Raw genomic sequence first — 10877 nt, 5'->3', positions numbered from 1 at the left:
TGCAAAGTCAGATCCAGGCTGGAGTGTCATCTGAGGTTGATCTTGGGCCTTTTTTTTTCCAAAAAAAATTTATTCATTTGGCTGTGCGAGGTCTTAGTTGCAGTGCTTAGTTGCAGATCTTTAGTTCCATGTGGGATGACTATGTTCCCTGACCAAAGGTTGAACCTTGATTGCCCCTTGTATTGGGAGCTTAGCGTCTTAGCCACTGGACCACCAGGGAAGTCCCTTTGGGTTTGGTATTTATTGAACCTGCCTTAGCCTCAGTTTCCTTATCTGTGCAATGGATGTGATAGCACCTAGGTCAAGGTGGTTAGGATGAGCCTCTCCAGGATAAAGTATCTGGTACATGGGAGGCCCTCAGCCATCATTTCTTCATCCCTGCAAGTAATGCGTCTGAGTCACAGGTCCCTGAAGGGAGATGGCTTTCTCTCCCCTCCTTCCATGTGTCATCTCCCTCTCCTTAAGCTTGTATTATCTGGGTGTGGTGAGTCCTGGGACTGAAGCTGCCCTGCCAGCCAATCAGTGACATAGAACCCGTGAGCACCTCCTTTCACGTGGGGCCCCGTGACTGGCTAGCAGCTGCCAGCGGTGACGGGAACTAGTGGGGCCCCAAGGGCTGCGGGGATCGGTGTGTGGGAATCCGGGCAGGGCTGCTGGATGGAGAGAGGAAGCTCAGGGTTTGGCAGTGGAGGTTGTGCTGCAGGACGCAGGCTCCTCTTGGCACAATGGGTTCCCAGCTGTAGGCGCTGGGGTGCGGTATCAGACCGGGAACCGGCTGCTCCCCAAAGCCACCTTTGGGAGGCACAGGGAAGGCTGGGCATCCCTGCTGGGAGTGTTTAGGGAACAGATTTCTGAGGGCTTAGGAGTGGGAAAGGGCGTACCCGGGAAGGCTCACTGAGTTGGTCACAGAAAGAAGAGGAGTTGATGACCTCTCTGTACTAGCGCGTGAGTTCTTACTCTCCTGCCGAGTTCATCACTTGGCTGTGTGATGGTGTCTCTCTCTCCTGCTATGTGACCTTCCCAAGAGCAGGCAGAGCGTCCTTCCCATTGAAACGTGTCAATGGCTGGTAACGATCACAGGCAGGACATGAACTCTGGGATGCTCCTGGAGATCTGTGTCCTCGCTGCCTCTGTCTGCTGGCGTCTTGGCAACGTCTTCATCTCTTTCTGATGGTTTCACTTCCCTCTCTCTTTTCTTCTATGCTTCCTTCCGACCTTCCATCCCTTTTTTCCTTCCAACCCTCCTTGGTGGCTCAGACGGTAAAGAATCTGCTGGCAGTACCGGAGACCCAGGTTTGATCCCTGGGTTGGGAAGTTTCCTGGAGAAGGAAATAGCAACCCACTCCAGTATTCTTGCCTGGGAAATCCCATGGATAAAGAAGCCTGGCGGGCTACAGTCCATGAGGTCGCAAGAGTCAGACACGACCTTGCTTGAAGGCATGGATGGACTCGGTCCAGAGGCCCACCCGTAAATGTTGGTTCGATCTTTGTTGCCCAACACACAGTATGGTCTTGGTAGCCATTGGCCACTTCCTTTGCTAAGAACCTCCTTGTGGTCCTTTCCAGAAGTGAGCTCCTTTAGCATACATGCCCTTGTCCAGTTGCTGGACTGGTGAGTTAGCAGCTGCTGTGAGAAGTACATGCCCTAGTGTGCTGAGGTGGGCCATGTCCTGGCGGAATAGCCCTGAATCTCCCCCTTCAAGCCCACCCTTACTTAAGCCCCACTCACAGAATCAGGGATGGGCTGGGGGGATGCACTGGCAGGCAAATCTTTTTTCTTTTTTTTTTGCCCCCACTAAACTTGCTTAGTGGCCAATAGTTTGGCCACCTGATGCGACAAACTGACTCATTGGAAAAAGACACTGATGCTGGGAAAGACTGAGGGCAGGAGGAGAAGGGCCGACAGTGGATGAGACGGTTGGATGGCATCACTGACTCAATGGACATGTGTTTGAGCAAGCTCTGGGAGTTGGTGACAGGCAGGGAAGCCTGGTGTGCTGCAGTCCATGGGATCTCAAAGAGTCGGACATGACTGAGCGACTGAACTGAAGTTTGCTTATTTGTAGAAATGGACAATACAGACATCTTATAATCCTAACCCTCTGGAATAGCTACACTTCCCTTCCGACCCTCTTGTCCTGCTTACGATAGGTTTGTATCTCTACTCTGCTCACTTAGCGTTATATCCTGACCAATCGCCAGTGGTCATTCAGTTTTAAAAGCTTGTTTTAAGCACCTTTCCCATGTTTCATCACACACTTTTTCTTCCTGCCGTGAAAACGAGGAGAATCACAGCCCTCTCCCCATGGGACTGATGTTGGAGAGAGGTGAGGAAGGGCTGTCCGGGTGCCCCGCTTCGCATGGCACAGAGCTTGTGCTGCCAGGATTGCCGTCCTGGTCAGCTCAGCCAGGTTAGCACATCCGGGCATTCAGATCTTCTGCTTTGCCTGCTATAACGCATAGACCTTTCCACATATCTCTGGCGGTTTTCCTGGCAGAGCCCCAAAAAGGTCTGAGGAGTTTCATAGCATCGGGATAGAATCTGTCCTAACTCTCCAGGTATATAGCTCACCAGTCACCCCTCCGCACCTGGTGCTAGCAGTTACTGGGGCAACTCCTGATGTGTGAGCATCTTAATTCAGGCAGCAAACTCCTTAGCGGGCATGTAGCTCTGTGATCCGCAAACACCCAAAACAAAGCCGTGTTCCTGTTGCTTTTCTTTGACGACTGTAATTGACCAGCTTTTCATGTGTCTTGCCTACTTGTGTGTTCTCAACCGGTCATTTCCTTTGGCATGTTTAGCAGATTTTCCCCGCCCCCCGCCCATGAATAGGTAGGGTTTGTCTGGACCAACTTGTGGATTTTACAGATGGGGGACCCACTGGACTCTTTGTTAGGCATAAGGTTCCAGGAAATGACACCTCCTCCGTTTCTGTGGGGTATGGAATCTGCATCTGATTGTGGGAGGGAAATCATGCTTTACAAATGAATGCAGGGGCGCCTGTCTCCTTAACCTGGGCCCTTGCCAATTTTAAATATTCCTCCCTCAGTGGTATTTGCCGGGAGCTTCTCCTTTTTTCTTCCTTCCTTTCCTCATAAGCAAAATAAAAAATCCTGCTAACTTTCAGGTGTCATTGTAAATGTCAGCTCTTTAGAGACCTCCACCTGGAACCCCCAGATTAACTGCTGGGGGTGGGGAAGTTGGGCTGGCAACTCCTTCCCAACATTGGTTTGTAGGAGCATTTGCAGAACGTCTGCTTCTGTAGACTCCAGGCACGCACCTTGTCTCTTACTGCATCGCATGTGTCCCCTCAGCCCCTCCTGCGGGGCTTGGAGTGGATGCCCAGAGTGGTGAAATGCCTTGCGTGGATGCAGTTGACCCAGAACTTGACTGGGCATGTGAGCCCACCTTTGAGCTGGGTCCCCCGGAACCCTTTGCCTCGGCCACCAGCCAGAGCTTGGCTTTGGTGTCTGGGTGAGCGGAGCAAAGGTCTGCTGGCGTGGCAGGGCTTTGTCCCTGTGCCCCGCTGGTATCGGTCACTCCAGGTTACTTTGGCTCAGTGAGGCCAGAGTGAGATCCAGGGGAAAGGTTGGGACTGGCCTCCCGGGGAGTGCCCAGTGACAGCCAGCCGTGCCCTCTGCTTGACTGCACTCAAGCCCTGCGCCTGGCAAGGCTCCTGCGGGCCTGCCGTGGAAGGAGAAAGAAGCTTCTCTGTCACAAGCCGAGGCTTGAAACCAGCTGAGAACTCCGGTTCCACCACTCCTGTCCTGCTGATGGGAGGAGCCTAGGGTGGGGTGTGGATTGGTACTGGGGGAGGGGCAGGAGGAGGGAGAGGAAAGCTTGGGGGTGGTCTGGTAACTTCCTCGTGGGCTGGAATGCTGGGTTCTGTGGTGGGCAGAGCTGGGGGAGGCCTGATGGAGCACAGAGAGCACCTGCCCAACTGGAATCCTGGTGCTGCCAACCCGCTGTGGGTGTGGTACCCACCCCGGCAGCCCCAGCCTCCCCTCAGGAGAATGGAACTAACTAGGCTTGTGGGCAGATGCAGCAACCGGGTGCCCCTTCCTGGCACTTCGCAAGCACCCGGTGGATGCTGCCTTTACACGTGCTCTGCCCACCCACCTCCATAACGGACACACGTTGACTTTGGCAGAAAATTGCTCACCTTGGGGAATTGTCAGCAGAGTCAGTGAGAACTCACATTGCAGGTCCCCGGGCCATCAGAGCACCCGACGAGGCTGCCCCAGTGCTGGGAGGGACACCGCCAGGAGGCTGAACTCGAAGACTGGCACCAGTCTGAGTCCTTGGGGTTGGTGCGGGTGGCAGAGAGCGGGCAGGCTGGAACCCCATGTTCCAATCCCAGGCCTGCTACTTGAAGCTGAGTGATCCTGGGTGGGTGTCTTGTTACTCTTCCCTCATCGTGAAGTGGAGGGTCCCTGCACCACTTATTGGAGGGAGACCCTCGGATGAGGAGGTGGTTGAAGCCATCTGGGAGATGCTGGGATCAGGGCTGGCCAGGCTTTTTCATGGAGGCGGTGGTAGGCAGCAAACTGGGGGGCTTCTTTCAGAGCAGCTTTTCTGGAGGCCTTGCAGACACCCAGCAGCTCAAGGCCTGGCATAGATATGGATGTAGTTAGCAGGATAATCCAGTAATGACCTCTACTCCCCCAATATGTTCATACCCTAGTCCCTGGAACCCGTGAATATTCCATGTGATGTGGCCAATTGGGTATTAAGATTGCAGGTGGAAGGAAGGATGACCTTAACAAAGGGAGATTATCTGGGATTTTCCCGTGGGTCCGGTATCATCACAAAGGTCCTTAGAAATGGAAGAGGGAGGCAGAAGAGGAGGTCAGAGTGACGTGATGTGAGAAGTTACATCACTGCTTTGAAGATGCTGGACAAGCTATCAGGCAGGGAATCCCCCTTGGAGCCTCCAGAAAGGAATGTTGCCCTGCTGACAACCCTTTAGACAACCTCGTGAGACCCCTTTGGACTTTTCATCCCTGGAACTGTTTTCAGTTAATTGGTGTGCATTTAAGGCCCAGAGCTGGTGGTCTTTTGTTCCGACAGCCCTGGAGTCTAATGTGATGGGGGAAGCATTTGAGAGCCACACTTTATTTCCTGCACCGTGAAGGGTGGGAGCTGGGAGCCAGCAAAGGAGAATGTCCTTTGGGGATTGGCACTGGCCACAGAAGATAAGATGCTTGGATGGCATCACCAACTCAATGGACATGAGTTTGAGCAGACTCCGGGAGACAGTGAAGGACAGGGAAGCCTGGCGTGCTGCAGTCCATGGGGTTGCAGAGTTGAACACGACTGAGTGACTGAACAGCAACTGGCCCACACAGCCCTGTATTTGGGTGTGATCCCCGGTTACTGGGCCCACAGAAGCCTGCCTGGTGACCTGGCAGGGGCGGCTCGGGTAAGCAGGTGTGCTGAGATCCTGTGATATAGGCCTCGTGTAAATGCCACATGCCCGTTGCCTCTTGGACAGCCCAGCCTTCAGCTCTGGCAGCCTGGGGAGAACAGTGTAACAGTGCCTCAGGTGCTGGGAGGTGCCCCTTCCTGTCTTGCCCTACTGTTTCAATTGTCGGTCTGTTGGAGGCATTTCTTCAAACATCTTGGGAGCGCTCGGCAGGTGCCCACATGCCTCAAGCGATGGCCTGTCCGTCCTGCACACTGGCTGCTCCTGGCTTCAGGGCCCGGCACTCTCTCAGTCTTTACTGGCAGGCCCTCCTGAGCTGCTGTGCTGGGTGGGAGGCCAGCACCCGCCCCCTACCTCCATCCCCTGTCCACTTTACTGCAGGAATGGGTTGTCAGGCAGCAGTGGGGGCTGAATGGAGGTGACCTCGACCTCGCTGTCCCATTCTTGGAATGCAGGCCCGGGTCCTTGTCTCAGTGTGGCCATTTAAGAAGAAGGCATGCTGTGTCTGCGAGGGCTTTTGCACTAATACTCTGTGTGTGTGTGTGTCACATTGGGTTCCATGTATAGGATGATGTGGACTTCCCTGGTGGCTCTGAGTAAAGAATCTGTCTGCCGATGCAGAAGACACAGGTTCGATCCCTGGGTTGGGAAGATGCCCTGAAGTAGGGAATAGCAACCCACTCCAGTGTCCTTACCTGGAAAATCACATGGACAAGGAGCCTGGCAGGCTACAGCCCTTAAGGTTGCAGAGTCAAACACCACCTAGCCACTGACCAACAACATAGGATGACATTTAAATGCCTCCTTAAAGCCAAACCAGGACAGCGCCCTGTCATCGTCACCTGAGCCTGGCAGGTATCAGGGCAGAGTGGGGGCTGCTCACCTGGACCGCGAGGCTCTCCCGAATGAGTGGCTTTCGTCCGGGGCCGGCTAAGCTGCTCTCAGGTGCCCTCGTCCTGCTCCAGAGCTGCCTGCAGCTTCCTGGGGCTCGGCCACCCAGAACAGGAGGAAAGGCCGGGGATGCTCCCAGGCTTGGGTTTGGCCCCCGCCAAAGTCTAGTTGAGAGTCCTTTGGACTGCAAGGAGATCCAACCAGTCCCTCCTTAAGGAAATCAGTCATGAATATTCACTGGAAGGACTGATGCTGTAGCTGAAGCTCCAATACTTTGGCCACCTGACGCGAAGAGCTGACTCATTGGAAAAGACCCTGATGCTGGGAAAGATTGAAGGCGGGAGGAGAAGGGGACGACAGAGGATGAGATGGTTGGATGGCATCACTGACTCAATGGACATGAGTTTGAGTAAACTCCGAGAGTTGGTGATAGACAGGGAGGCCTGGCGTGCTGCAGTCCACGGGGTCGCAAAGAGTCGGACACGACTGAGTGACTGAACTGAACTGAACTGAAAGTCAAGTTGTCAGGCAAGATGAAGCAAGAGAAGCTCCCTTGCAGAGAGGGAGAAGGGGGGGCCAAGACTGCCAGCTGGCAGCTCTTTTATATGCAAAACGATCCATCAGCTCCTCTGCCCTGACGGCTCCCATCCTCTCCTCCCCCAGTTAGAGGGGTGGGAGGTGAGGAATTTCATGGGGGCATTATCTCTGATCTTGGAGCTACCTTTCCTCTGCTGCACTCTGCATCCTGGGGCTGGCGGATGATGGGCAGACACCTGGCTGGAATGACAATGAGCGGTCCTGGAGGATGCCCCTTGAGGGGGGCTCCACTGAGCCAGTGTTCCCATCTGCCTCTCTAGCTGGGGTGCCTCTCCTTCTCTGACAAAGGCCAGGCCATTGGGATGGTGATGCCCTCTGGGCTGGCCTTGGCTCCAGGTGAGCAATGAGCCTGGAGATCCGTCCTTGAGGCTGTGCAGTCTCATTTGTTCATGCAGATGTGTCGGGGTAGGAGGAGGATTGGGGCACACGGAGAGTGCAGACAGGCAGGGCCTGGGAGGGCCTGAGATGGTCCCAGCTGTCACCCCTCAGGGGGCAACTCCTTTGATGTCGATGTCCCAGGTCACCCACCCTCCGCCCTCTGATAAAATGACCTTGTGCTGCTTTGCGGTGGATCTGAACTGTGCCTTCACCGAGGTGGGAAGTCCACCGGAAACCCTCATGAAAAGAAAATGTAAGCAAAGTGCAACAACAGAGCCCAGGCGGCATTATATTTGGGCTTCTGTGATGCTGTCTGCACCCACCAACAGTTTTTTCCTTGACTTTTAAAATGATGATGTGTCTTCCGTATTATAAAATAATTCTTTGTTTTTGTTTGACAAAGAATTCTGTAGCACTTCTTATGAACTAGCCAACCTTTCTAAGCCCTTGGCAAATATCAATATGAACTCACTTAATTTAACCCCACGGCAGCCCTAGGAGGTGGTGCTGGGCAAGAAACAGAGGTTACGTGAATGCTGCTGAGGGCACATGGCTGCGCCTGGGGGAAGACCAGGAGTGCTGCCCCAGGGTCTGTGGCCTTCTCTCTGAAACACAGAAAATAAAAAATGTTAGTTCTGCCAGCTAGAAATAAATGCTCTGAGTGCTTCCAGAATTAGGGGCATAGTATAGCTGTACCCTAGTTTATTGCACCATATTGCATGTCTGACTCTTTGCAACCCCATGGACTGTCACCCACCAGGCTCCCCTGTCCATGGGATTTCCCAGGCAAAAATACTGGAACGGGTTGCCTTTTGCTTCTCCAGGGGATCTTCCTCACCTGGGGATCAAACTCTCATCTTTTGTGTCTCCTGCATTGGCAAGTGGGTTCTTTAACAGTTGAGCTACTGGGGAGGATTCATTTCCTATAATTTGAATCTGTTACTTAAAAAAATAGTTCTTGAATATATACCCATGTATCCTGGTCTTTCTTCACTTTTTTTTTAGTGCCGTCTCTTCACTTTTGAAAAGTTTACTAGACTTTAAGAATAGCTTAAAATTCCCCCAAACACGCCCACAGGCACTCCTTGATGCAGTATCCTCAGCGCATACTCCACAATTAGGGAGCTGCTTCTGGTGGACAGAGGTTGGCAGCTTTGGGCAGTGTTGGCGGCCGCGATGAGAGTGACCAGAGGTCTAGGGGCCAGGAAGTCCAGTGACTGAATTAACAAATTTGCAGGTTGCATATTACATCTTGCAATTAATTATTTAAGCAGTCATTAGTAAATCATGAAGCTGACATTATTATTCTTTATTATTAAATAACAGGATGTTGCTAAGGCTATCAAGTAGTAATTATTTAAGTCTCATTACTGAGTATTACGCTTTGTAGTGTTTGACTAACATGGAAAGTCCAAGGAACAAAGCTGGTGTGAGGCAATGGCCGCTGTTTTCCATTAGAGGATTTTCTCCCTCTTGGTTTCCTGAGAGCTTGAGGGCCTCGTTTTATCTTACCTTACCTTGTAACTCCGTTACCTGAAACTTCGAGAATGTTTGTCAGATTTGTTTCTAATGGAAGGTCAACGTAGACAGCCATATTGGGGTTGAGTAGCGTTCTCCCCAGGTTATATCTGTCAGAACCTCAGAATGGTGTTGTTGCTGTGTAGGGTCTTTGCAGAGGTCATTAGCTTAGATGAGATATTACAGAATTAGATGGGTCCTAAATCCAGTGATTGGTGTCCTTGGAGGAGGGGAGAGGACTGAGATGGAGCGACATGGAACAGGACACTCTGGAGAGACACGGGAAAAGGCCTTGAGACAGGTGGGGCAGAGATGGGAGAGGGGCAGCTATAGGCTCTGGGAGACCCAACATTACATGGGGCTTCTGGAAGCAACGAAGAGGCAAGGGAGGATTCCTAAGATGCCACCAACACAGAACCAGGCTCCCCTTGCGAAGGACAAGGTGGCTGGGAGAACTAACAGCTCTTCCTCTCTTAGGTAAGCGTGCGGCATGCTCAGTGGCTCAACCGTGTCTGACTGTTTGTAATCGCGTGGGCTGTAGCCCGCCAGGCTCCTCTGTCCATGGGATTCCCCAGGCAGGAGTACCGGAGTGGGTTGCCATTTCCTCCTACAGGGCATCTTCCCGAAGCCAGGGATCACCTGTGTATCCTACTTGGCATGTGGGTTCATTACCACTGGGCCACTTGGGAAGCCCCTCTTAGGTACAGGCACTCAGTTAATGTTTGCTGAATGAAAGAAAGACTGAGAATTCAATGAAGCTGGTGATTTCATTCTTCACACCCTGGCCACGGCTCTGGGGACTCTTGAACCTTCCAGACAAATATCCTCTTTTTGGATAGCTAAAGGAACCTCATCCTCTCACTTAATAGCTGTGGGATCTTGAAAAAGTGGCTTAGCATCCTCAGATCTTGGTGACCTTACTAGTAAAAAGTTCGAATGTGTCCTGGGTCATGGTGATGATTATACGTGATGATGCTCGTAGAGCCTGAGGGCATGGTTATTACCCTGAGAGCATTAGCATTTGTTACCACTGTTGGCAAAGAAATGAGCAGTGTCGCTGTGTATGCCCCTTTTTCCCTGGTAAGCCTGAAACAACCAGAGTCACATCTCCTTCCTGACTTTCTTCTCCTGTTCCTCCACCTCCCCGCCTTCCTCCTCTGTCCAGGGACAAGGGAAGGCAGGAAGCCCCCAGGGTGACAGTTTCTCTCCTCTTAGACTGTCTTCCACATCACCTGAGTAGCCACGTCCTGTCTACATCCTTCACAAGGGGGAGAAAAAAAGAGCAGAGCAGAGCAGTGAAGAGGGATGGTTATTGCTAGATGCGGGGGCTCCTTCAGGCCCACCCGAGGGAAGCGGGGGGTCGGGAACGGACAGTGCACAGCAGAGGCACTGTGACCCACGTCATCAAAGACAGCTGAGCTGCTGCTGCTTGGATCCCGGGAGTTGCTCCCGGGTGGCGGCGACCTCAGGCTAAACTAGGCGGGGCGGGGGGGGGGGCGGGGGGAGGCTGGGCAGTGCATATGAAAATGTTCATAATCAAATAAACGTTAAGGAGCAGAGAGAAATTCTCCCACTCAGTGTCTCATCATACCTCCTTGGGGTGGAAGAGTTTTAGGGAAGTACTGAAATTTTACCTCCTACCATTCCCTGCAACAATCCTGTCCTATAGATTAGGAAATGTGGTCTCAGGTTATTTTGCTTTCGTGGCCTTATCCCAGAGCTGCGGAGGAGCTCCCAGTCCTGGCTCGTGAGGTCAGGGGGCTGATGGCCTGGCCTTGCAGATTCAGATGAGCCCTGCCCTAGCTGCCTGCTGCTTCACACTAGGTTTGTGTAATGTCTGCCAAGCTGATTGCGGACTCTGATTTCAGCCTTGTTGCTGGGAGGGGGGCAGGATGTGCTAGACTCCTGGTGCCTGGGACCCCAGGCTTTCTTTGCCCTGAGGCAGAGTCCCTCAGATCAGGTGAGGAGTGTGACTGCCTCTCAGCGTGGGTGGGACATCTGTCATGGAAAGAAATGGATGCACTTCTTTGATGCCCTTGGACCTACACAGCCAGGAACTGTTCTGGC

The sequence above is a fragment of the Budorcas taxicolor genome, chromosome 14, assembly GCF_023091745.1.
Source record: "Budorcas taxicolor isolate Tak-1 chromosome 14, Takin1.1, whole genome shotgun sequence".
In the NCBI taxonomy this organism is placed as follows: Eukaryota; Metazoa; Chordata; class Mammalia; order Artiodactyla; family Bovidae; genus Budorcas; species Budorcas taxicolor.
Note: the sequence above shows the minus strand (reverse complement) of the source record.